Source organism: Podarcis melisellensis (assembly GCF_964234715.1).
Source record: "Podarcis melisellensis genome assembly, chromosome: 8".
NCBI classification, from domain to species: Eukaryota; Metazoa; Chordata; class Lepidosauria; order Squamata; family Lacertidae; genus Podarcis; species Podarcis melisellensis.
In genome coordinates, this window is record NC_138540.1 from 75,413,170 (window position 1) to 75,439,066 (window position 25,897).

Below are 25,897 nucleotides of genomic sequence, written 5' to 3' on the forward strand. Positions count from 1 at the left end.
ACTGACAAACTGTCTCAAGATACTTGGGGGTGGCTGAGAGATGAGAATGTGGATCGTATACAGGTTTCCTAGAATGGTTTCTCCAGGCTGGTTCCATCTTGCCTAGAGGATGACAAAATATTGGAATATGGGGTAGGAAAAAGCTGAGTGGCAGTGCAGCAAATTACTCAGGTGATAAAAAGGCTCATTTTAAGTGAAGCAAAGGCCGGGGGGAGGGGAGTTGGTGGCAGTGAAATATTTTAAGGTGGCAGGATTATTGTTTTTGATCAAAAATCAGGTGTGGGGGCATAAACCCTGTTAGAGAGGTTCTGGGATTTCTGTCTTTTGTGGATTTCAAATGTATGGGGTGCCATGTCTCCCAGGGGGTCCCTGCATTGTGTTGGCCTCCTGGGTTGTTGGTCGGCACCGTGCATTGTCTTGCTCTCTAACCCGGTCGGTATCCTTTGCTTTCTTGACTTCCGTGGCCAGACTCCTTAGCCCTCAGACTGTCCCATAGCCTTTGTGTGGTGATCAGCCTCCGAAACCGTGTGGCCTTGCGTAGTTGTCTCGGGTGTGTGTGTGTGTTAAATGTGCGCGCATGTATTTGTGGGCGCACGCCTCTGTGGGTACCGTGACACTGCAGTCTGGTGCGTGCACGAGGGTCACTGCTGTGCACTTGCTTTGCTGTTTTCTCTTTGTCGCGTCCCCCTCCGCTCCCCCCCCCACGCGTTTGGCGCATGCATTCAGTTTCACCTGTGCGCATTCTTGTGGCATTGTAATTTATCTGCTGCTGTGCATTAGCCGGGTGATGTACATGGCTGCGTCGCTCTTTGTCTGCATCAGTGGTCTCTGTGCTTCTGTATCGTGGCAAATCAATGCTTGAGGCTCAGCACCTTGGCTCCAACTGTTTGCTCCCCGTGCATGTGGTGCTTCAGCCCGGATGTCGCAGCACATACATGTGTGTGTGTGCACTGTTGTACGTCTGTATCAGGTGCTAGACTGATTCTCCTGGGACTCTGCCCCAACCCCGCCCCGTAGTGTCTGTGTCTCAGCCTCTTTCCCCCTCCCCAAGATCCCCCTTCAGGGGTCAGGGAGTGCCAGCGAGACAGTCTGCCGCCATGGCAACGAGGCCTAACACAGGCTTCAGCCTGACAGTTCTGCTCCCCCCTTAACCCTTCCGGGCCCAGGTTTCGCTACCTCTCCCCAACCCACCCGCTCGCCCCAATTCAGTCTGCTATTGAGTCCTCTCGTCCAGAAACTTTGCTAGTTAGCTTTTCTGCTGTAAACCCCTGCGGCTTAAAAAACACGATGACCCCTCTCTCCCTGCTGCCAATACCCCTGACTTTGCAACATCAAAGTTGCTTAATTACTTCAGCCCCAGACCACCCTTCTAATGGCTTTGTACCACCCCTGCGTCCGCATTGCCGGTACGGCTGCTGTTGTGACGCTAAACCACCCCCCACCCCCCAAAAGCCCTTCCTATTCTTTTGTGTCATACTTAAACCAAACCTGAAAGATCCAATTTCCCACCCACCATGCTTTTCAGCTGTTGCTACAGCAAAAAAAGGGGGCCAGGCACCTTGTTCTTCTAACTACAGAGTTTTCTAAAGGATGAAGTATTCATGGGGACTAGATGCATGCCGTTCCAGCCATATCTTATTTTCTCACTGTGTATACTAGCTGTAGGTGTGGGTGGTATTTTAGCCTCTTAATAAGTTATTTTTAGCTGGATCCCACAATACTTCATGATGATGATGATAGTTTCCTGGTGGATCTTAAAACTTTGCTGTTATATTGTACAATTTGGGAAGCTAGATTCGCATCCAACAAACATGGATTTGTGGGGGACTCCAAATGCAATATACAGTACTTGTTTTTCTAAGCATAAGGGAAGGGGCACATCTGAAAATAAGATTTTCAGGTTTTATCTGGTGGGTTGGGCCCGCTGTCAGGCTTCATGGAACCACTTTTATCCCCTCCTCCCTGCATATGAAGCTCCTGTAATTTTTTTTTTTTTAAGTGTACCTATTTTTACTCTTAACAAATGTTGGGAGGTCATGTAGAAGCCACAGATTGACAATAAGCAGCAGCTGCCGTGAGCTCAAAGGGTTGTCAAGAGGCCCTGAGAGGTGAGGAAGGGAAAAGGAGAGAGTCCTCTCTTAAGCAGGAATATTATAACTCAAGAATGGGCATCTTTTTGGGGGGCCCTGTACCTTTTAATAGCTATGCAGAAGGGGGAGCACAATAGCCCTGGTCTGCTTGTAATCCCCACTAACTGGTATTCCGAGACACCCAGCCTCCGATACTGGACATACTGGACGTAGCATATCATGACCAGTAGCCATTGGGAACTATTCTCCTCCACAATTTTTTCTCATCCCCTTTAAAAGCTGTTGGCCTCTTGTGGCAGGGAATACCACAGTTTAACCGTGTGCTTTGTGAAGAAGTCCTTCTTGTTTGTCTGAACCTTCCGACGTTCAGCTTCTAGCACACTGAGAGAAATTTCAGTGCACCACTCCAATATGAGAAGCAGCATCTGCCAAAACATTTTTTCCTGCATATATGGCTCTTAAAAACACAGACACCTTGATGCAGAAGAAAGGTTGGTTGTCTTCTCCTTGACTCCTCCGCCGTTATGAACGATAAGAGAAAGACTCCCTCTGCCCTTTCCTTCCCAATGTGCCTTTGTCCGGCATGAAGCACATGGCTGTTTGCATTATAAGAATTCTGGGATGCATCTGTATGCCTATTGTCACAGCGGAAGGAATGGGGTTGCATTCTTTGGTTCTTAAAGCTGACTGGGTAGGGGAGCAAGGCACACTCCCCTTTGAATAACCCCTACAGAAGACTGCATGCTGTTGGCTTATGTTAATGTGAACACAGCCTGGTATGAGGAAGAGTTTTGTATACCATTGGTCCATTGCAGAGAGAGCTGAATTGCCTTGATCCTTGTAACACATCGCATTTAAATCAGGCGCTAAGCAAGAAAGGGACTGCAAGCTTCTGTGTTTATAAGAGCATCCTTCAGCGTTAGTACAGGAAACAGCCACCCTTACCATTGCTACCTTGGAGGAAAAGCCAACACACCAATACTGACCCAGCTAGCTTTTTAGCTGGGCCTAAGGCAGGGGTGTGGGACCTTTTAGGCATGGCTGGCCAGATCTTTATCTCTCTCCATCCTGTGGGCCAATTTTTGACCAGTTGGTGAGACTATGCTCCTGTCAATCATCTGACATCATAATGCACAAGCAGCCAATCCAGTCATGTGACATGGGGTGAACAGCAGATGGACGTGATTTGGGGAGAATGGCCTCATGGGCCAAATAGGGAGCCGGATTTGGCCCAAAGGCTTGAGGTTCCCTACCCCTTGGCCCAAGGAGTGGTGGGAAAGGGAAACTTTGAGGTTGATTAGCAACTACATTTCACGTAGTATCCCCTAGTTCTAGCTTCTGCCCTTAATGGACACCTTTGCCACTGGTGGGTATGAGCCACTGCTGCAGAAGGCAAGGTAAAGGTAAAGGGACCCCTGACCATTAGGTCCAGTTGTGACCGACCCCGGGGTTGTGGTGCTCATCTCACTTTATCTGCCGAGGGAGCCGGCGTACAGCTTCTGGGTCATGTGGCTAGCATGACTAAGCTGCTTCTGGCAAACCAGAGCAGCGCACGGAAACACCTTTTACCTTCCCGCCAGAGCGGTACCTATTTATCTACTTGTACTTTGATGTGCTTTCGAACTGCTAGGTTGGCAGGAGCAGGGACCGAGCAACGGGAGCTCACCCCGTTGCGAGGATTCAAACCGCAAACCTGAGCGGCAAGTCCTAGGCTCTGTGGTTTAACCCACAGCGCCACCTGCGTCCCTTTTTGCAGAAGGCAAAGTTGACTGCAAAGATGGTGTGAATGCTTGCTTATTTATTTATTTAACATTTAAATCCTGCTGTATGACTTTATGAGGCCGTTGTGGCCATTCAACCTTTTTCTAATGATTTTTGACTTACAGTTCTAAAACAAACAAACAAACAAAAAACCCTGTTGAAATCCACTGAGCTGAAAATTAATAATAATAATAATAATAATAATAATAATATAATAACAAATCAACTGTAAATAGTAAGCTGGCTCAGCCTCCGAAAGCTGACTGAAATAAAATTGGAACAAGTCAGTGGAAGGCGAGGACAAAGGTAAAGGTAAAGGGACCCCTGGGCTTCAGTTCAGGTAACCATTTACAGGTTGCCAAAAGAGAGGAAATGCAACCCTAGGCGGGGGGCAAGTGGGCACAGATTTGCATAAAATTTGCATAAAATAATTACCAGAATTTAAATAGAAATGCAATACATCTCATCAGCGTGGAGAAGCCTGTGACCTGGGACCCTTTGTGCCTCCTCTTTCTGAGGTCTTGGCATACAAGGAGGCCTGTAATAGAGGAGTCGTTTTCCTTATGTACGGTATTCCTGAGTCTAGGCCTGTGGCAAATTAATTCAGCCCTCAGTATCATCCCGCTCTCCAGAAGCTGTGGGCCACTCTTGCTATCTGGACTGCGTTCCTTTCTGGTGTGTGTGTGTGTGTATGTGGGTGGGTGGGTGTACGCCCAAACGAGAGATAGTGAGGCAGGGAAGGGATGGGATGGCACAGAGGGAGAAGAGGCTGTGTAATTTGGCAGTACTGCAAACACCTTCTCGTTTTGACACTGCCTCTGCCCACAATCTCCCCACCTACGCAATGATTTTTTCCTGTGGGTCAAGGACCCTCCATAAGGTGAGGAGCATTATTTACTGCCGGGCTAGATAATTCAGGGCTTATCTCTCTGTTTTCATATCCTGGTTCCTGATACATCCCAGCCGTTGGCTTCACTCCTCCACCACCTTCAGCCACTCAAAAGATCTCCTCCTTGTTCAAATGACTTTATCCTTTTCTCCCTTGCTGCCCCTAGATATGTATTGGCAGTGGCCAGGTGCCCAAAGCTGGTAAAAGATGCTCTTGGCAACAACCCCTTAGTGAGTACCTAAGAGCAAAGCAGGGTTGAGCATTACCCTCCAGGATATTGTCTCTCACCCCAACCCAGATCCAGCTGGGATGGGAGATGTACAGGCTGCCTGAAAGCCAAGCATGCCGTATGGGAAGGTGGTGAGAGGCTTGCAAGCAGAGGGAGAAATGCTGATGGAGATAAAAAAGGGTGTGCTCACCAATCGATGAGGCCGTCTTGAGAAGATGCCTGGCTCTTTGTCCTTTTTAATTTGAGTGCCCCATTGTCTCTTTGTCAGCATTTGGAGGCTTAAAGCTCTCCGAGCTCCTCTATGGTTTTTGAACAAAATTCAACTGTCTGTGAGTTCCCTTTAAAAAAAAAAGGAAAGAAAAGAAAAACTAGTCACTTGCGCAATTGCCTTTGCCTTTCTTTGTTTCTTTATTTTGTCGGTGGTCTTCAACCTTTCAGTCTGGGACCCAACTTTAATCCCAGCCTGCTACAATGGCCCCACTATTCATTTTCCATTATGTATGTATGCCCCCGTCTTACCCTTTTCTTTCCCCTGTCCACTTTCTCCTTATCTCTCCCCATGTACTCCACCTTTATCCTCTCTTTCTGCTTCTCTTACTAATATATATGCATATAGAAAGAATACTGTGATTGCCCCTCTCATGTGTGACCCATCTCGGGTTGACTTGCAACCTGTTCCCACCCCCTGCCTCAACTGGACCAGTGTGCTATAACCAGAGAAACTTTGGGCTTCCAAACTAAAACTGCAATCCTAAACATTAAGCTTCATTGAATTCACATATTCCTCTAGGTCAGTGTTTCCCAACCGGTGTTCCGCGGCACACCAGTGTGCCGTGAGACCTTGCCTGGTGTGCCGCGGGAGGGAGGCGGGAGAGGGAACTCCCCCCCCCCGCGCGCAAGGCTTGCGGGCGGCAGCCTGCAGCGCGGAGCGCGGGGCGCCCTTTGGAAGACGCCCCGTGCTTCGCGCAGCTGTCCGCAAGCCTTGGGCGCCTGGGGGAACTCCCCCCCCCCGCGCGCAAGGCTTGCGGGCGGCAGCCTGCAGCGCGGAGCGCGGGGCGCCCTTTGGAGGAGGCTGCGGAGGGTGGCACGGAGCTGCCTGCGCTCCAGGGCTTCTTGCAGCTCCGCGCCACCCCCCCGGATCCCGGCGCGAAGCCGCGCGGGGCTGCGGAGGGTGGTGCGGAGCTGCCTGTGCTCCAGGGCTTCTTGCAGCTCCGCGCCACCCCCCCGGATCCCGGCGCGAAGCCGCGCGGGGCTCCGGAGGGTGGCGCGGAGCTACCTGGGCTCCAGGGCTTCTTGCAGCTCCGCGCCACCCCCCGGATCCCGGCGCGAAGCCGCGCGGGGCTGCGGAGGGTGGTGCGGAGCTGCCTGCGCTCCAGGGCTTCTTGCAGCTCCGCGCCACCCCCCGGATCCCGGCGCAAAGCCGCGCGGGGCTCCGGAGGGTGGCGCGGAGCTACCTGGGCTCCAGGGCTTCCTGCAGCTCTGCACCACCCTCTGGATCCTGGCGCGAAGCCGCGCGGGGCTCCGGAGGGTGGTGCGAAGCTGCCTGCGCTCCAGGGCTTCTTGCAGCTCCGCGCCACCCCCCGGATCCCGGCGCGAAGCCGCGCGGGGCTGCGGAGGGTGGTGCGGAGCTGCCTGCGCTCCAGGGCTTCTTGCAGCTCCGCGCCACCCCCCGGATCCCGGCGCGAAGCCGCGCGGGGCTCCGGAGGGTGGCGCGGAGCTACCTGGGCTCCAGGGCTTCCTGCAGCTCTGCACCACCCTCTGGATCCTGGCGCGAAGCCGCGCGGGGCTCCGGAGGGTGGTGCGAAGCTGCCTGCGCTCCAGGGCTTCTTGCAGCTCCGCGCCACCCCCCGGATCCCAGCGCGAAGCCGCACGGGGCTCTGGAGGGTAGCGCAGAGCTGCCTGCATCCCGAAGCCTGGTGCGCGCTGAAGAGCGCCCCCGGGCTTCACGCACCTCTCCGCAAGCCTGGGGAGACCAGTGTGGCTCCCTAGGCTTGCGGATATCAGGCTGTTCTGGGGGCTGGGGTCGGGGGAAGCTTGGGCTTCCCCCGCGCCTGCCCCGTGCCTGGGGAGGGGAAAATTTTTTTTTTCTTTATTCTCCCCCCAAAAAATTAGGTGCGTCTTATGGGGCGGTGCGTCCTATGGGGCGAAAAATATGGTAGTCAATATAGGCACAGAGTTAAATTTTTTAACATTTTCTAATGGTGGTGTGCCTCGAGATTTTTTTCATGAAACAAGTGTGCCTTTGCCCAAAAAAGGTTGGGAAACACTGCTCTAGGTAAACGTGCTCAGGGCTACACGACAAATTCAGGAGCATGGCTGCTCCTACAGAGTCCTCCTCTCTTCCTCCAACAACAAGGAAGGAAGTCTTGGAGCCAAACTGGCAGAAAAGAGGATAATTTGACTTAGCAGTCTATCACTGCAGCACAGAAGTGTAATAACATCCCAGTAAATGTAGGACCTAGGCTGCGCAGGAAGGGAAAGGCAGAATGCCTACCCTAGTAAGTTAATTTGCTGCCTTGACATGTTGGTGAGGACCTGTGGTTTGTACACCTTTTCTAAAAGGGATTAGGTGAATGTATGAAAAATAGTTCTATTTGTGTCTATTAGTTGTGATAACTTCATAGATCCTCCATTTGTAGAGGGTATATATATATATATATCAGTAACTGGTTCAGAACAAGAAAGGAAGGCTATTGGCCCATGCCTCACTGCAGAACTCCCAGAGGCCTTCTGGTAGACCATAGTTGGAAACAAGATTCAATGGGCCTTGGTTTGATCTAGTATAGCAGGGACTGTAGCTCAGCAGTCGAGCACTTTGCATGCAGAAGTTTCCAGGTTCAATCCCTGGGCATTTACAGTTTAAGGAACAGCTAGCAGGTGGCAGGAAAGATTGTCTGCCTTGGGAGCTGCTGTCAGTCAGAGTAGATAATACTATACTGGACTAGGTGGACAAATAGTGTGACCTGGAATGTGGCAGCTTGCTATGCTTCCAAGTCAGTTCTGTGACTTGTAGGAGTCTTGCTAGTGTGGAAATGAGTCTTTTGCCCTAGCTGAAAGCACGCACGCCTGCCAATCCAAAACTTGAGCAATCCGCAGTTTATTCCCCCACCCCTTCCCGTTTCTAGGACCAGAATCTGAAAGGTCCATGTCCATAGTTCCCTATAGCTATTGCCTCCAACCAACTAGGTTTTATCTTCTGTTGAAGCATCAGAGGTTGGTGTGATTACCAATGGCATTTTGGGTGCTGCACATTAGTTTTTGAGTATGTCTGCATGGTGCTTCTTTTAGGGATCTGATGCATTTGTGCAACGTGCTTGACTCCTGAAGACTGTTAAGTCCAGGGTCTCCAATCCATACTGACCCCTGCTTTTCTAGGCAGTTGATGGGAATGAAGATGGAACTATGTAAACTACATTCCCAGCTTCCCTTTAGGAGCACAGGGGGAAAGCACCTGTCTCATCAGTGGACCCTTCTGTTGAGCATCAGAGCAGCAGCATTTGCCAGCTTGTGGGTGGACATTTTAAAGAGCCTGAAAAACTCCTGTATATTATCTTTTCTGTTTGTATCTGGGTGTGTCATACTTTAGTCTCAGGGTCCAACTGACCACTATATATTGGGTTGGGCAAGAACTTTTCGGCAGGCAAGATTATTTTGGCGGTTTTTACCTTAGCTTGCTTTACCATTTCTATCTGGCATTTGTTTGTTTGCTTGAGTTAGAAGGAATTTTTTTGCTCCCTTTTTCGCTTGTTGCACACTATAATATTCCATAGATGGATTAGGTTAATTTGTATATCCCCTGTTTCTGCAGTGACCCCCTTCAAGCACGGAAATTGTTTCTGGGGGCATAAATGACAGCATACCAAGGACCTTAGTTTTTCATTTAACAGTAAAAGCAAGTTACTAGCCCCTAAGGTTGTGAAGGTGTGCTCCAAGGTATGTGGGCAATGTCCAGTAAAGTTCATGCCCTCCAACACTGCACAGATGAAAATAGGCCTGTGACACCCCTATTCTCCTACCAGAGATCAGCTTTTGAGCATCATTCATTCTGCATTGCTGCATTCATTTACTGTGCAGTAGGTAGCCTGTCCTTTGCCGGTTTAGAATCAATATGTTCTTTGTTCTTTTGGTTGCAGATATATTGGTGGGGGAGACCTGATTGATAATATGCTATCACAATCTGAAAACATATGTCACCATCTGCAGTATGTAAAATGCCAGGATTTGTTCTTTGTAGCGTGTGCATGCATTTTTATGCATGTGCACAAGGGTGAATATACATCCATCACAGAAATGCACCTTCTAGAGACTTTGGGGAGTAACTTAAACGTTGAAGAACTGCAATTCTAGCAGCCCATTCCTAAGAAAGCTTTAATACCCCCCCCCCAGCGCAAAATAGGAATAGTGATTTACCAGGAGTGGTAGCAAAGAATATAGACAGTTTCTGGCAAGCAAGGACAGTTGACATGTATGGAAATTTGAGATGAAATCTCAGAAGGCTTTTGTGCCTTTCATAGCCCTTTGTGACTAGGAGATGCAGGATGAGTTCTGCAAATATATCCTAAACTCATTGTTTCGTACTGATGTGCTTTTTGGTACAGAAGTTGGTCTACCTTGTGCCAGAAACATAGGCTGCTTCCACTAACTGTTTTCTCTGAAATTGTCACAGTTCACTCACTTGGTTATTCTGGAGAATCCAGACAGTGGTGCTCCCAAACCATTACATTCCCATGTTTTCCCAGATATAGTCTTGCTCCTATATTACCTTTTCTGCAATGTGGTCCCCTACTACTGTCACTGCCTCTTAAGCAACTTGTACTTGCCATCTGTGAAATTCATATATATTATAATTCTTCCCAATGTATAGAGTGAATGTGCCTGTGTGTGAGAGAGAGTGTGTACACACACAGGGCAGAAGTACAATAAAAACACTTGCTGTGTTACAATTTGGTTGTAGATAAACAAGTGCAAAAGTTTCTGTTTTTGAAAGGAAACAAAATGCATGGAGGATGATGCAGTTTGTGGGCATGTCTTTGCAGATGAGAAGAAAATGGGGATGAATGGGAGTAGAGACCTGCGGTGCACCATATGTTTCTCTATATTTTGCCATTATGCATTTCTAGTATGGAGGGACAAGTGTTACAGGATATTACTTTATTTATTTATTGAATGGGATTTGTGCACTCCTTTATTGTGAACAAAACCTCTCTGTTTTAAAAATGTGAAATACACGTTAAAATAGTTAGTGTTAGTTGGAGAAGTACCCTGTATGTGGAACCCTAGTTTTAATTTCACTTCCATCTGACTGCGGAAGAGCAATGACTGCATAATACTAAGACACTCGGTGTGGAAGCTTTCTTATAATCTTGCGGATGCCTCTGGGGAAGCGTGTGTGCCTACAGTCCTCTCTATCTCCTTCTGAATCACCTCTTTGGCACAGGTAGGTACAGTAATCAAACTGGTCCACGCAGCTGAACTCAAACAGTGAATGCATCATTGGTTTATATTTAAGCAGACTTAACATTTGGTGGGGTGCAGATTACTGAGAATTTTGCCTTTGGCTGAGGGTTTTCAATTAAAAAAAGACCTTCAGGTTCTCTATCGGTCTGTGACTCTGGTTGAGTCACAGACCGATAGAGAACCTGAAGGTCTTTTTTAAATTGAAAACCCTCAGCCAAAGGCAAAATTCTCAGTAATCTGCACCCCACCAAAGAGTGAAGATCGCCAAAGAGACAGATAAGCATAACGTGAACGAGGAATTTAAAAAGAAGGCCAAAAACAGTTAGAGATACACTGGCCATATGTTCCGTGTTGCAGAGGAGAGCCCTTTATTTTGAAGGCTTCTCAGAGGACGTTCATCTATTTGAAGGTGACCTCTGCTTGAGGGCTCTCTAATCCAGGTTGGGATTAAAGATAAGGGACCATAAAAGGGGAGAACAGGAGCCTTGAAGTTGCGCATCAGCAATGAGCAGTACCTGGTCTGAAGATTGAGAAGGCACACAAGTCACCTGGTGTCTTCTCTGCTTTGTTGAGATGTGTTTCTGTTCATTACATCTATACATATAAATCGCCATATGCAAATTCTGTGCAAATTATTGCCCTCTCTTTTTTTGGTGATGCAAATCTTCTTTGTTGGCAATGCGTAACTGGCCAGGAGGAACAGTGGCCAGGAGGAAGGATGGTGTAAAGCATTTCTTCACTTTTCCTAAAGTCAGAGTATTTTTGATAAAGTCTGATGCTTTTTATGATGTGTTAACTTTCATGTTAAACCGCCCCACCACCCCCACCAAAGTGCTAAATGGATTACAGCTCCCATCATCTCTAACCATCAGCCATGGCAGCTGGGATTGATGGAGTTGGAGTCCAACAATGTCTGAAGGCTGTTCCCTATCTCTGATTTAGAGTAGTCTGTGGATACTTAGTGGGAGAGAGGTGGAGATCTCTCCTACTTCAGTGGATAGCTAAATCGGTAGAACACGTAACTCTCAATCTCAAGGCCATGGGTTTGAGCCCAACATTTGACTAATGACTCCTGCATTGCCAGGGATTGGACTAGATCAGGGTTTCCCAAACTTGGTTCTCCAGCTCTTTTTTGGACTACAACTCCCATCATCCCTAGCTAGCAGGACCAGTGGTAAAAGATGATGGAACTTGTAGTCCCAAGTTTGGGAAACACTGGACTAGATCTTGCAAGGGTGGTGCCTTCCAACTCTATGATTCTATGAAGCTGAGCCAATGGCAGTGTTAAGGGCCAAGATACACAGGCCTTGCCAGGGCACCAGGAAAAATAAACCACCAGAGAAGGATAAGTAGAACTAAGTTGTACAGGGGGTAGGGAACCTGTGGCCAACTCCCATCAGCCCCTGTCAGCATGGCCAAGTGTCAAGAAAGATGAGAGTTGTATCCTACACCCATACAGTCCCTGTACTTGCTGTACTGCTCTGAAAAGTTTTAACAGAGCAAGAAATTCGCCTTGCGCTGCACAATATGCCTTTGTGCATGTCATTTATGGGCTAGCACTACTCAAGGATATCACAGGTCGCACCAAAACTTGCTTTATACCCTCAAAGGATCAGTTGCCTCTCTATCCTAGAGATCTCTGGTCATCTCCCCACAACTTATATGCTGCTTCTAGAATGGACCTGAAGCCATGCAGTGCCTGTGCCCATTCTGGAAACAATTCAGTCTCAATTGGACCTCCTTTTTCCAAGTGTGGAACAAAGATCAGAGATAGAGATTGCCACAGTATCTGACTACAGTATATTTATGATCCACCATACAGGTGGAGCAGAAGTGTGGAGATGCAATCCCTTTGTAATATATTTCTGACAGCATGTGCTACTGAAGCAAACTTGAAGAAACTGTAGGATGGGACGAAAGCCCTTGCATCAGCACAAAAAGTGCAGTACCTGCTTGCAATTACAGGGAAAGAGAAATTATGATAGATTATTGGTACCAGAGGATAAATTTCTATGTTTGGATATGTGCATTCTCAGAATCCATAGCCTCAGTTTGTCTTACTCTGCAGCTGGGAGGCTGGCTTAAGACATTTAAATTTGAGGTTCCCAGCACTTGCGGGTTTCATAAATTTTGGCTTGAGGTAAATGGCTATAATAAGGGGTTTGGTGTATTCTGTGACAAAGCAAATCGTAATTTTCAGTTCAGAACAAATTAAAATGATTATAAGTTAATCTACAATATAAGTACCCTAATTCCCCAATATAAGTAGCCTAACGTCCTTATTTGCACCCAACTCAACATTCATTTTCCAACCTTATATCTGACTTGGTCTAAAGAGATTTTGGGGCATACGCCACTTTTAAATAAGTGTGCTACTCTGGAAATAGACCCAGATGTGCTTCCGTTAAATTCAGCGGGACTGGCTCAAAATAAGTTACTGTTGGATTGTGCCCTGTGAAACTACTGGCATCTGAGGCACGACTGTTGAAAAATATTTCAGATTCCTAGGCAACAACATCACATATTTCAGTGCCTTAAAAACTAGGCACCTGGGATTTTTTTCTCAGTTGAACTTCTCGGTCATAGTCAATGCTGCCTCCCATTTTGAAAAAGCCAGGCTTTCTCATCTGCTACAAAGAGAGAAACGATTGGTGCATTTTTGAAAAGGCAGGGAGATTTCTGTCAAACAGTGGCCTAGTTTGGAATCTTACCCTGGCCAAAGATTGCATTCCTAACTTGGCATGTGATACAGGCTTGTATGCAGCGTAGCACCAAACATTGCTCTGCGCCCGTGAACAACCTCCTCTTAACGGGATCCGACCCATCTCTTATTCCCCTCCCCATGTGCCCCACAAATTCATTCCAGGGGTTTCGCCAACCTAGGGGGGGCAGTGAAGGGAGAGGAGAGGGTGGCAAAGTCACATGATTGCTCCAGTGGGTATTTTTGCTCTGGCTCCCAGTTAGCACGAGGGTTTAGCTGAATGTTACCCAAAGATCAGGGGTCTCCAACCCTTTTGGGCCAGTGGGCACATTGAGAGAGTACTGAGGGTGCCTGTAGCAAAATTGCAACCGTGGGGGCAGCGTAAAGCAAAATTAGAGAGACAGCCATACCCGACATTCTTGTGTTTACCGTGGGAAATCAGCTATGTCCTGCTGGTCCAGATTGTGGAGATCACACAATATTGATTTTACAAACACACACAGATACTGTAGCAGCAGGGAGCATTCTTCAGTACCAGGAAAAATATACAAGATGCTCAATATCTTTCATTCTAGAAGGGCTAGGAACTTTAAAAAAAAAAAATCTTAAAAGGAAGCTTAGAGTCTGGGACACCTCCACTCCCCCACTTTTGGAATCAGGAATTTCAGTCAGGGTAAGTATGTATCTGAAGAACAAGGCCATAGATGTTTTTTCTCCATAATGAGAACATTATTAGAAACAACAACACACACACGCATATATTTTTTCCTTCCAGAAAATTTAGTTTCCTAGTTGTCCAGAACCAAACCAAACATTTTAAATAAAATTTGGAGGAACCTCTGAAGCAAAGTTCTTTGAGGTGTTGCTCAGATATTGACAGCAAAAGCAGCTGTGCACCCTTCTCTCCCTTTTTAAAGGCGAGATTTGAACCCTTTAGGTCAGAACTGGTAAGAAGAAGACACTTGCTGGACGAACTAGCACAATTGCATACTTTGTACATTGTGTAGAACAGGGGTGGTCAACCTGTATCAAGGCAGATGTTGTTGGCCTCCAACTGCCCATCATCCTCTGCCAGGATAGCCAGTGGGCAGGGATGATGAGATATAAAATGTCCTGCGCATGTGTACAAGAGGGTGTCACATCACCATTTGGGAACCCACCATGATGTTCCACCAGCACTTTGTTCCTTTCCTGCCTAAATTGTTTTGCCCTTCTAAACTGTAGGACCCCCAGCACTGTTGTTCTCTCATCCTTGTTCTCTGTCAGCCAGTAGAGATACCTATCTTGGATCGAGGAGAAGTGAAAAGCTTCCATCCCCTTCTGTATAGGGCTTGTGCCACCTTCTGTTCATACATTTCTGTGGGCCAAATAAAGAGCTCCCCTCTCCTCAGTGGTGGTGATTTGTAGGGACAAAGTATTCTTGTGAATGACAACCAATGCTGTATCGTCTGTGCCAGTCCTTGCAGATATTTCTTTGGGGGGCGTAGCTGAACTCCAGGTGTATATTGGTTTTCTCCCAGTTATGGTTTCTACTCCAAGGATTCTGGGGATTGTAGTTCGGTGAAGTAAGGCAAGCTCCCCTTCACGTAACTACAGTCCCCAGGGTTCTTTAGTGCAGCCTTACCCAAGCTCACACCCACCAGGTGTTTTGGAATACAACTCCCATCAGCCCTAGGGGTGATCCATCAAGGGTGATGGGAAATGTGGTAACCAATTTGAATCCATGGTGTAAACTCCATCCTATGGCAGAATGCACCTTTTGCGTGAAATGCTGCCTCTCGCTTTCTCTACGCTCACACTAATTTTCCTGTAAGGCAAGGAGGTTATGCATTTCTGAGCTGGGTATCTTCTTGCAATGGCTGCTGCAGGCCATTCTATTCCCAGGTATATTTCCACAGTGCCCACATGGGCACTTCCCTTCAGTTTGACTCAACACTCTGTAAATATGGCCACCCACAGTTCTGCTGCCCAAACAACCACTTGGTCCTAACAGTATTTGGATGAATTGCAGGCATGCGTCCTGCACACATCTTCTAATGCATGCAAACACGCAACACTGCTTTGTGTTTGTCAGCAGGCTTGTCCAACTTGCCTGGCATTGTCTCTGACTGGCAGTAGCTCTCTGAGGCTTCATATCAAGCTCCTTCTTATATCCCTGGTGGTTGCGTTCCTTGTAAACCAGAGACTAAACTTGGGATACGATGCACACAGAAGCATGTGGTCTACCCCTGAGTTGCCGGCAGCATCCATTTCTGAGGAAGTGGTGAAGCACAGACATGTTCAGATTGCAGAGGAGCGCCACTCAGAATGGAATACTTATGATTACCGGAAGCCATAATAGAACAACTCCTTAAGATGTGGGGAAATGACTTACCCATTCTTTAAGCAGCTGAACTGCATTCTCATTGACGATGCCAGAACACAACAACCAACGAGGGTGTAGTGAAGCCACCAGTACCTTCTGCCCTCGCACAGAAAGGTTTAAGAAGTTGCACAGGATCAGTCCACACATGTCCGTTCTTTCTGGTTTATTCCTTTGCCCCAAGATTCACTGGGTTCGTGCCACGTGTTCAAGCTACTCATGCAAACACAAGAGCTGGAAACTTGCGTTGAATAAAACAATTAAAATCGAAATGCCAAGGGCGCTACGTGGGAATTTGCAGGAATATAGCAGAACCTTTTCCACATTAGGGAAACTAAGGAATTCTGTGTTGTGCTGGCGTTGCCGCTCCATTGAAGCAAAAATTGAAAAAGGAATGGTATTGCAGCTCATAAAATCAGGAATATTGTAGGGGTCTTGGAGAATTCTGATGAAAATGGAAACTGGGACAAAAATTGCACATGTTTGCTTATACTTCCCATGGCTCCCTGACTGTGGAATGCTCTCCCCAGAGAGGCTCCCCTGGCACCCTCATTACATGCCTTTAGACACCAGGCAAAAACATTCCTCTTTACCCAGGCCTTCCGCTGTGTGGACTGTAAAAATGTGGGAGAGAGGACTGTTATTTTTATGATTATTTTAATATTATGCTGTCTATAACTATGCTTTTTATCATGTTTTTATTATGTTTTTATCATTGATGTTTTGTAACATGTTTCAAAGGTTGTACACCATCCTGAGATATTTTGATAAAGGGTGGTATATGAATAATAATAATAATAATAATAATAATAATAATAATAATAATATAATGTCCAGAGCAGAAATTATTCCAGCAAATACAATCCGTATTCATTGCTGTTGTTGCTTTCAGTCCTCAAACAACACATACAGTGGTACCTCAGTTTACGAAATTAATCCATTCCGGAAGTCCGTTCTTAAACCAAAGCCGTTCTTAAACTGAGCCGTTCTTTCCCTACTGAGGCCTCCCGCTACCTGTGCCCTTCCACTGTTCAGCTTCCGTTCGTAGACCGAGGTAAAGTTAGCTAACCGGAACACTACTTCCAGTTTTGTGGAGTTCTTATACCGAAGAGTTCGTAAACAGGGCTGTTCTTAAACCGAGGTACCACTGTACTTGATTACATCCCCCGTTGAACCATTTGCATTGTGTTTCCTTTGCATCGAAATGAATGAGGTGGAATGGTGTAATGACAACATAATTTACATAATTACATAAATTGCATATGTAATGTAATTTTGCCACAGTGGGTAGCAAAATGAATAATGTAGTTATTGGCGGAGGGTGAAATGCAGTGGGACAGAAACAGAGCTGTAATGAATATAGGGCATAATGAAACGCAATGCCTTTTTACATCCCTAGTAATGGGATGACCTGCTGCCGGCTCTGATTCTGTCCTCATGCCTGGCAATCATGCCGCGCTGCGGTGTGGATCCCACACCTCGGTTGAGTATTGGAATACAACTGGTATGCAGCTGACCCACACTATTTTGCAATAAGCATGGACTCTGGTGTATAGATTGCATTCAGGGAAGAGCACCCGAAAGGATGTGCCTTACTCAAGGATGCTTCATGAGCATGCAGCTAAATTAGGATTTGAACACATATCCAACTCATGGGGACCTCGTTGGCTCTTAGGGACCCTCTTTCTGGTCCCTTCTGTCAAAGTTCCCCATTGAAGAAAGATAAGAAGGCTTTAAAATTAGCACCAAACAGCCTCAATAGAGGAGGAAATACTTCCCTGCATGCAAATGGGAGGATGATTCTTCCTATTCAAGAAAGAAGTGCCTTGACTTGCCTAAATGGGAGCATCCTGCACTCTGTGCTAAGTGCTTTACTGTAAAACAGGACGTGTGGGAAGCAGCGCTTGGAAGTGCAGGGCCAATGTAGCTTGGTAGGGTTTCATGCAACAGTAGCTCTACATTGTCTCTGCCACCAGTGCATAATCTGCAATTTCCTGTATCTGCCATGTAGACGGATGAGGTATTTGTTTGGGGATGTGCATGGCTTGCTGTGAAGTTAGGGAATGCTAAGTAAGCACATCTGAGACCGCTGTTTACTTGCTATAATCATTTATATCCCATCTTTCAGGATGCAAATCCTTCAAGGCGCAGCCCCGTAAAATCAGAACAAATGACATCAAAACAAAAGAAGTCATTGAGATCCTTCCCACAGGGCATTTGGTGGTAGATGGTTTTGGGGGCAGAGAGGTGGAGAGGGAACAGTCCAGCTGGTCCTCTCTCCCTCCTTCCCTCTCTGTGCCCTGGTATCCTGCCCCAATCCTCTTCTGAAGATGCCCCTATAAACCACTGGTGACACCCTGGGGGTTGTGACTAGCAATTGGATTGTGATCTTCATGAAGTGAGTTGCAATAGATGGCAATCAGGGCATGGCGAGATCAGGAGAGACTGGAACCTCAAGACCAGTGGGACCACAGCCCCCCAAAGTGCCCAGGATCCTTACCTTCTACAGAGCATCCAGGAAGACCAGGTGTGAGGTTTTCAAGTTCTGCATAAGGTGGAGGAGAGGGAAATGTTTCTCCCTGTCTTTCACATAACACATGGGACCACTTTGACTGGTGGTAGATTCCAGACCAGGGGTAGGCAACCTAAGGCCCGGGGGCTGGATGTGGCCCAATCACCTTTTATTTAAAATGCATCTCTGAGTTATTTGTGGGGCATAGGAATTCGTTCATCGCCCCCCCCCCCACAGAAATACTGTATAGTCCGGCCCCCCACAAGGTCTGAGGGACAGTGGACCGTCCCCCTGCTGAAAAAGTTTGCTGGCCCCTGTTCCAGACCTTCCAAGTGTCCCTGTTTTCCAGGGACAGTCCCGGATTAACAGAAGCCGTCCCGGTTTCTGATTTGATCCTGGAATATCCCGCTTTTCCTTAGGATGTCCCTATTTTCACCGGAGAGATGTTGGAGGGTATGGAGCTATGTGACTCCTGACCCAAGGAGATAAGTAACTGTGCAACCTTTAGAAGACATCTAAAGGCAGCCCTGAATGGGGGAGTTTTTTTTAAAAAAAAAATTAACTGTTTTATTATGTTTTGATATATGTTGGAAGCCGCCCAGAGGGGCTGCGGAAACCCAGTCAGATGGGTGGAATATAAGTAATAAAACGACTACTGCAGGAAGCTCCTGCAGCCAATCGGAAGCCACAGAAGCACTGTCTAACATTCAGCTTTCAAAGAATGTTTGCAAACTGGAACACTCACTTCTGGGTTTGTGGCATTCAGGAGCCAAAACGTCCGAGTACCAAGGCGTTCAACAACCCAGGTACGACTGTACTGTTATTGAACAGGACGTCCCTGGTTTCATCAGAGAAATGTTGGAGGGTATGAGAATCAGGACCGAATTTTTAAAAGTACTCCTTATAGGCGCGCGTACACACACACACAACAGTGTGCATAATTAACATATAGCATTTACTGTCGCAGGATGCAGCGACGGCCACAAGCTTCGATGGCATTCAAAGAGAATTAGACTTATTCATGGAGGGAGGGAGGCGTATTGATGACTATTAGCCTTAGTGGCTGAATGAAGCTGCTGCATTCAAAGGCAGCATGGCTGGGGGGGAGGGGGTGCTTTGTGGACAGGAGGCATTAGCAGTTGCTGGGGGGCAGTCAGCAATGGAGTCTCGTTGCGTTCCTGCCTGACCCATGGGCTACCCCGATGCATTTGGTTAGCCACTGCCAGAAGCTGTATCCTGCCATAGCTCCGCGATAGAGCATCTGACTGGCATTTAGAAGGTTGTCGGTTCAATTCCCAGCATCTCCAGGTTGGGTTAGGAATCACTGGAGAGCCTCTGGCAATCTGTGTAGACGATACTGAGCTAGATAGACTAATGGTCTGGCTCCGAATAAAGCAGCTGCTTATGTTACTTAGTCTAGCAGGGCCAACCTCATGTATGAGAATTCCCCACTGGCACATCCTACCTCGTCTGAGTTAAGAGGAGCTCAGAAAGCACAGCTTTCTTGTGGGCTCCTAAAGTCCTGGAGTCGGCAGCGCTTATTTGTTTTCTGCTTTGCTCCGATCGCCAGGAAAGAAGCAGGGGCACGAAATGGCTTGGGGTGAGGGAGGAGAGAGCTGCAGGAGGTGGGAGAAAAATCTAAAATGGCTGCCGCTGCTGGTCACTCGTGCCTCGGCGGCTAGTGCAGCGAGTCCTGGCTGGGCTGCATGAGGACGGAAGCAGGAGAAAGTCCAAGAGAGTGGGGAGACAGTGAGATAAGATGGGTTTCATGTTCAAGCCTGGGGTTAAATATGTGCCCCAAGTCTGGGAAGTCTACAAACCGCCACTGTCTATGCACCCCCTAAACAAGCCGGGGAAATGGACTCCTTTGCCGGTCATAGGGGCAGTTGGATTCGGACAGAAGAAATGCACCAGAAAGAGCCAGCTCTGTTTGGCTGAGGCTGTGTGCAAGGAGAAGAAGCTGTGGAGAGCAGCCCTAAGTCTCGGTTTGGGGCTGGTGGCCCCAGGCCAGCCATGGGTGCCCCTACTCAGAGGCACGAAGGTTCCTGTCGAGCTGGGCTGAGTCAGTCGGGGTGGGAGGAGAGAGTTAACCATGGCTGTTGGATCATGGCCCAGAGCTCTGTTTTTTTTTCCCAGCGTCCCTCTCTCCTTTGCTCTCTCCCGCTCTCCCTCCTCCTTTCTCTCTTTCTCTTCCCCCTCCACTGGCACTGAGCGCTCACTCATTCTCCCAGCAAAGCACCCCCAGCTCCCTCCCAGCTCCCCTCGGCCACTGTGCCCCGGCACCCTCTGCAATCTCCTCTCCCACCCTGCTCCAAGCCTCAGGCACGATCTACCTCAGCTTGGCACACCCTGGCAGAGTTCCCGGCCTCTCGTCCCTCTCGCCCTCGGTGCCAGCCAAACCCCTCCATTTTCTTTCCCTTCGCTCTGTAACCTGCACCCTTTCTCGCTTTTGTCCCCCACCCCACCCCCAGCTCAGGGCATCTCCCCGCTTGAACCCCGAAGACCGCGTCCCTGGAGGCGAACCCGTCCCGAGCCGGGTGAGGCGACGTGCTAAAGACTTTGCTTTTTTTATTCCCCCTGTGTATGCCAATTTTGGGAAAGGAAAAAAAAGTTTTGTTTCGGGATAGCTGTGGGGCGGCGGGCTGAGATTGAGGGGTGTCCCCCATCGGGTTGGGACACTGAGAGGCTTGGCTTGGCAAACGAGGGTGGAGCATAATGGCGGCGCTTTGTTTTAGGACGGGGGTCCCGCAGGCGGGGAAGCGAGCGGGTCGTGCCTGCAGTTCCTCGGTTTATCTTTACTGTAGTGAAGCCCAGGTAGATACTGCAGCCCAAAGGGCCACGTTGACCGTTCTTCTGCCGTACCAGACAAAAAGGAGGCGATAGGTGGGCCAAAATGCGTGGACCACATTGTGCCCGGGCACAGTTTGTGCTGTGGCGGTCGCAGCAAACACCAAGTCCTGCTTCTTCCTCTGATCTAGGAATGCCAAGGCACAAACTGCTTAAGGGTTAGCTGGGCTAATGCCCGGAGACCACCGCTGTTGCATCCAGAGCCCTTCGATGCTCTCCCTTATACGCCCCATAATTTTGGTGCGTGGCCTCGCGGATCCTTCACCCTCAGAGGGGATCTTAATCCACAACTGCAGATCCCCACAGGCAGGTACTGCAAATGCCAGCAGCCTCCTTTGGTTATTCTGGCTCACCCCCGGGGTTTGGGCCCGCAGCCCCTCCGCGCACACCCCAAACGTTCGCTTGAGCTCCCCTAGGCTCAGGGTTTTTTTTAAAAAAAAATTGGCCGCAGTGCAGTTGTGTAACAGGACTGAAGGCCTTTCAGGAATTTCCCCCATCAGGCTCTGGGCTGGAAGATCGCCGCAGAGTTAGGTAAGGAGCGGGGGTGCCTGGAGTTCTGTGGTTCCCAGGGAATCTGATCTGGCCTGGCTGCAGGGCTTGGGAGCAAAAAGCGGTGTGGCGGCAGCAGCGATTGGGGAAGTGCAAAGCCTCAGGATCTCGTTCAGACACCTCCTTCTGTGTTTGCAGCATTTGCTCAGCTCCCGTTTGTCTGCATCTAAAACCCGTGGTGTGTGTGTGTGTGTGTGTTTTGTTTTCAAACCACAACAGGGGCGAAAAAAGAAGAAGAAAGGGTTATCCAAGACAGTGTAGGATGGGAGCGTTGGCCCTCAGCAGCCCCACTCAATTTCGATGGGGAGGAATAGCAAGAGGTGGTTGGGTGGGGGAGGCTGCAGTGGGTCAGGGTTGAAAAAGGGAGGGAGGGAGGGAGAGAGAGAGACTTGTAGCATTGATGGAAGCTGTATGCGCAGCACTAAGAAGGGGGCTGGCGGGTGCCATGGGCGATGGATCGGCACAGGGAGGGTGGATTGGCACGATGCCAAGGCCTAGGCGGCCGTTGCTAGGAAACCCAGGTTCCCTTGGCAGCCAGACCGCCGTTTCACTTTCATTAAAGGGTGAGGGAGACGGAGACAGAGAAGAAATGGGGAAAGTGGCAAGGGGGGGAGAGAGAGAGGCAGGTCAGGCGGAGCCTTTTAGAAGGGGTGGTGGCGGAGTTGGGTCAAGCAGCAGCGTGTGGGGGTCACAAGGACAAGGGCACAGTGCGGAGCTGGGTTCAAATGCCCGCTGCAGAGGGCAGGGTGGGGTCGCATCGTGGTGTGCCAGCTCCTCCACCCCTTGGCTCTCATGAATACATAAGGAATCAACTTCTCCCTCCCCGAGAAGGTTTTCATGAGGAGAGGGTGTGTGCATGCTCATGTGCATGCTCTGGGCCTTTGGTTCACAAGGAAAGTGCAAAAGTGAGTGGGGGGCAGTGGGGGGAGAGAGCAAGAGGGCAAAAGACCCACCGCTGGTCAATTTTGGGGGTGTAGTATCAAGACAAAGGAGGCAGTGGCCTTCTGCGCTCGTGCTTTTCAAAAAAAAAAGAATATTCCACAAAAAATTATAAACTACACAGCAACCCTTGGTCCCCCCACCCCCTCTGCAAGCTCCCTACTCCCCCTCACTTGCTTTGAGGAATTTTAGGCCCAAAGCCTAATCCCTTTCTCTTACACTCCCCACCCCACCCCAAAAACCCAGGCTGCTCTCTGCTGCCATTGTCTCTACTGCCCTTCCCGCAAAATGGCCAGCACGGGTCATTTGGAAGCTGGGACAGAGGCATATGGGGAGGGGGGCATTTGGTGGCTGTGAGTGTCTGGAAGCGGGTGGGTGATGGGTTGGTAGATCAGGAGAGCTTTGGATTCCAACCTGGAATAGCTGTGGTTGGGCCCTGGCAAGTGAGGAGGGCACCACGCAGGGTGAATATTTGCTGCACTTAGGGAGACAAGTTGCTGCGTGGAGTGGCAGCCGGGGGGGGGGGTGTCGGGAAGGTTGGGTCAGCAGACTGGTACTCCAGAGCAGCTGGCAATCTGGAGGGTGGGCGTTGAACTGGAAGAAAGGAAAGGAAGATAGATGGCACGGGGAGGGCCTCTCCAGTTGGCGCTTAAGGGTTGGCACAGGAGACGGTGGCAGGTAATGATATAGTTGGGGAGGGTTGGTGGTTGTGAAGGCGGGGGGGGGGAGGGCAGCAGGTTCCTGGCATTTTGAGGCCAGGTTGGCGAGCAGAGAAGGCCTCGCAGGCAGGCGGGTGGGGGCAGAGGAGGGCTGGCTGCCTGGCACTCCGGGGGCCAGCCTGCTGGCGGGCAAGTTGGCATAGTGTACCGCAATACAGCGTGATGTGAATTCATTAGAGGCCAGAGCGAGAGAGCGAGACAGGAAGGGAAGGGAAGTGGCGGGGGGGGGGGAGAGAATGGGAGACGGGCACTGACCCAAAGGCCAGACAATGGCAGCAGGTAACCATGGTGATGCGCCCGGCTGTGCCAGCCTAGCTGCCGAACTGGGAAGAGAGTTATCCAGACAACCCCTGGGGAACTGCCCGCCCACAGTGGTGTGGGGTGCAAGAGAGGGGTGGGTCACCCTTTTCCATTCTTCCCCTTCTGTCTACTATTTATGAATGTGCGGCTGGTGCCAACATGACCCCCCCCCTTCTGCTCCCACACTCCATCTCTACCTCCTCGGCTGTTTTCTCCATCCTTCTCTCACACCTCTGTCTGATCTTTTCATCCCTCTGTTGCTGTCTGGCTTGCCCCTGTTCTCCCCCCACCACGATCATCTCCCCCCCGCCCCGCCCCACAGCGGTGCCCTTCTTTCTTTCCAGCCAGACCCCTATCCACATCACATCCCCCTCTCCATCCCAGGACCCTCCTGTGTTGACGGTGCCGCCTGAGGGACGGCGGGGGGGGCAGGGAGGTGGCACCGTGCCCAGATCTGAGTATTCCTCCCTGCCTGCACGTCCCTATCTTTCTTCTCCATTGTCTGCCTCGGTCTTTTTGCTTTTCGCCTTCCTCTTGTTCTCCACGCCGCCGCCACAGCTGTCCTCCGGCTTCTCCCACCTCATGCTTGGCCCTCTCTGTCGTTTTATTTCCCACCCCCACTCACCCCCTGTGTATCTTGGCACGAGATGCCCATCTAATAGATATTCCGAGGCTCGCTCTCCTCTGCCACTGCAGGCCCCCTCCCATTCCAGCACAGCACCTCAGGGTGAGTCCCGGTGCATGGTCTGTAGGTCCCTCACTCCACCCTTGTTCCCCATTTAAAAAACAACACAGAGAGAGATATTAAATGTTTAGGGGGAGATGGTGACTGTTGTTGGGGGAGCATGCCTGGGATTTATTTCCTCCTTTACAGACCCATCTTCTTCTTGCGCTCCCTTCATCCTTTCATTCCTGCTGTTATATCTTGCAGCCAGAGAGTTTCGTGACCAGGCCTGGCCCTGTCGTTAGGCAAAGTGGGGCGGCTGCCTCAGGCGGCAGATGTGGGTGGGTGGTATCAGTGGTGAGATACTGGAGAGCAGAGCTGCGTGCATCATGCGGCCTGCTCTATGCCTCCTAAGCTAGCCTGTTGCCCTCTGGTACTTCTTTTGTACCCGGAAAGGAGAGAGGGCGCCATCTTGTCCTTTGTCTCAAGCGGCGCAGTGCCTTGGGCTGTACGAGGAAGGTGCCTCTACATATTAGGGCTCCATACACTCTATACATTTAAAGCATCCTCGCAAAGAATCCTGGGAACTGTAGTTTACCCCTCCCAGAGTTACAATTCCAAGCACCCTTAACAAACAACAGTTGCCAGGATTTTGGGGGGCTCACCTGATCAGAAGGAGCCTTGTCTTCTATGGGAGAGCAGGGGTGGTGTTGAACTTGTGGGGTGAGGGTTTCACCTCAGAAGATGGGGCTAGTTTAATGGGTACCTAGTTTAATATAGCTAATATATCTGGTTTTCACGACGCTGCAAAGATCCATTTCATTCTCAACCACGAAAGGAAACCACTTTTCCAGTTTCTAACGCAGGAGAAGCGATGGCAGAATTTAAAAGTTCATTTGGATTTCTCAGGAAGGGCCTGTAACGCCCCTGTCGGTCTTCAATCCTGGTGTAACTTTTTCAGCATAATTAGAAAAATGCAGGCGATTACCTCAGAGTGCTGCCCATAGATAGGGATTATGAAGGCCTCCCCCCTCCCTCCAAAATTATAATTAACTTGATCAATATTCCGGTGTAGGGCTTGGGAGAGATCCCTGCTGTCAGCCATTGTAGGCAATACTGGGCTGGATGGAACAATGGTCTATCTCATTATAAGGCCATTTCCCATATTTATAAATTTCCTGTGGCTTCTCTTGAAATTCCTTACGATGTTTCGCCCAAGGAAGAACATCTAAAATGCCCCATGAATTTTGATTTAGATGACGCCTGGCAACAGCCTAAGGATGCGTAGAACCGCCCAGATAATTATTTGTCAGTTGGAGCAAAATTCGTGTGGCTTCCCTCCCCGCCCCCTGAGGACGAATTTTAAAACGAACTCCTCAGGCGAAGTTTCGGCTGAAGCAACTGGAACCTGCGAAATGGAGCCTTTGCAGGGCACCAGGAACTGATGAGCACATTTCTTGGACTTGTACCTCAGAGAGGATTGTAGCATCAAGGCCTACTTTTGGAGCATCTGTCAAGACAGAGATAACCCGAAACAATAGATAGACCTGTTATTCAAATATACCTGCTTGCCTCTTAAGTCTACAGGCCTTAGCATTTATATAATTAACTAGACCTCTCTCCTTTTTCCTCCTGGTTGGAGGAGGGTGCTTCTGAACATGGACAGAGTCTCTCTCTCTCTCTCTCTCTCTCTCTCTCTCTCTCTCTCTCACACACACACACACACACACACACACACACACAAAAACACACACACTGGGGTGTTGCATGTTGGATTTTGGATGCAGGAAATGGGCTTATCACTCACTGATCCTAACCTAGCTTGCAAGGTTACATGTAACTTACCCTGAGCTCACTGGAAGAAGCGTGTTATGCAAA

At 49.2% G+C, this 25,897-nt stretch overlaps 1 long non-coding RNA gene across 4 annotated transcripts in view; it reads left to right on the top strand.

Annotated features, from left to right (window-relative positions):
* Positions 1-25,897, top strand: part of LOC309375378 — a 52,527-nt gene that overhangs the window by 7,786 nt on the left and 18,844 nt on the right. The window contains exon 1 of one of the 4 annotated variants that reach the window (XR_014170878.1): positions 18,714-20,538. The exons of 1 other annotated variant lie outside the window; for it this stretch is intronic. This is a non-coding gene — a long non-coding RNA (uncharacterized lncRNA). Of the gene's footprint in view, positions 1-18,713; positions 20,539-22,895; positions 23,015-25,897 lie in introns of those variants that run through there. 2 more of the 4 variants (XR_014170879.1, XR_014170880.1) reach the window with 2 other exon arrangements.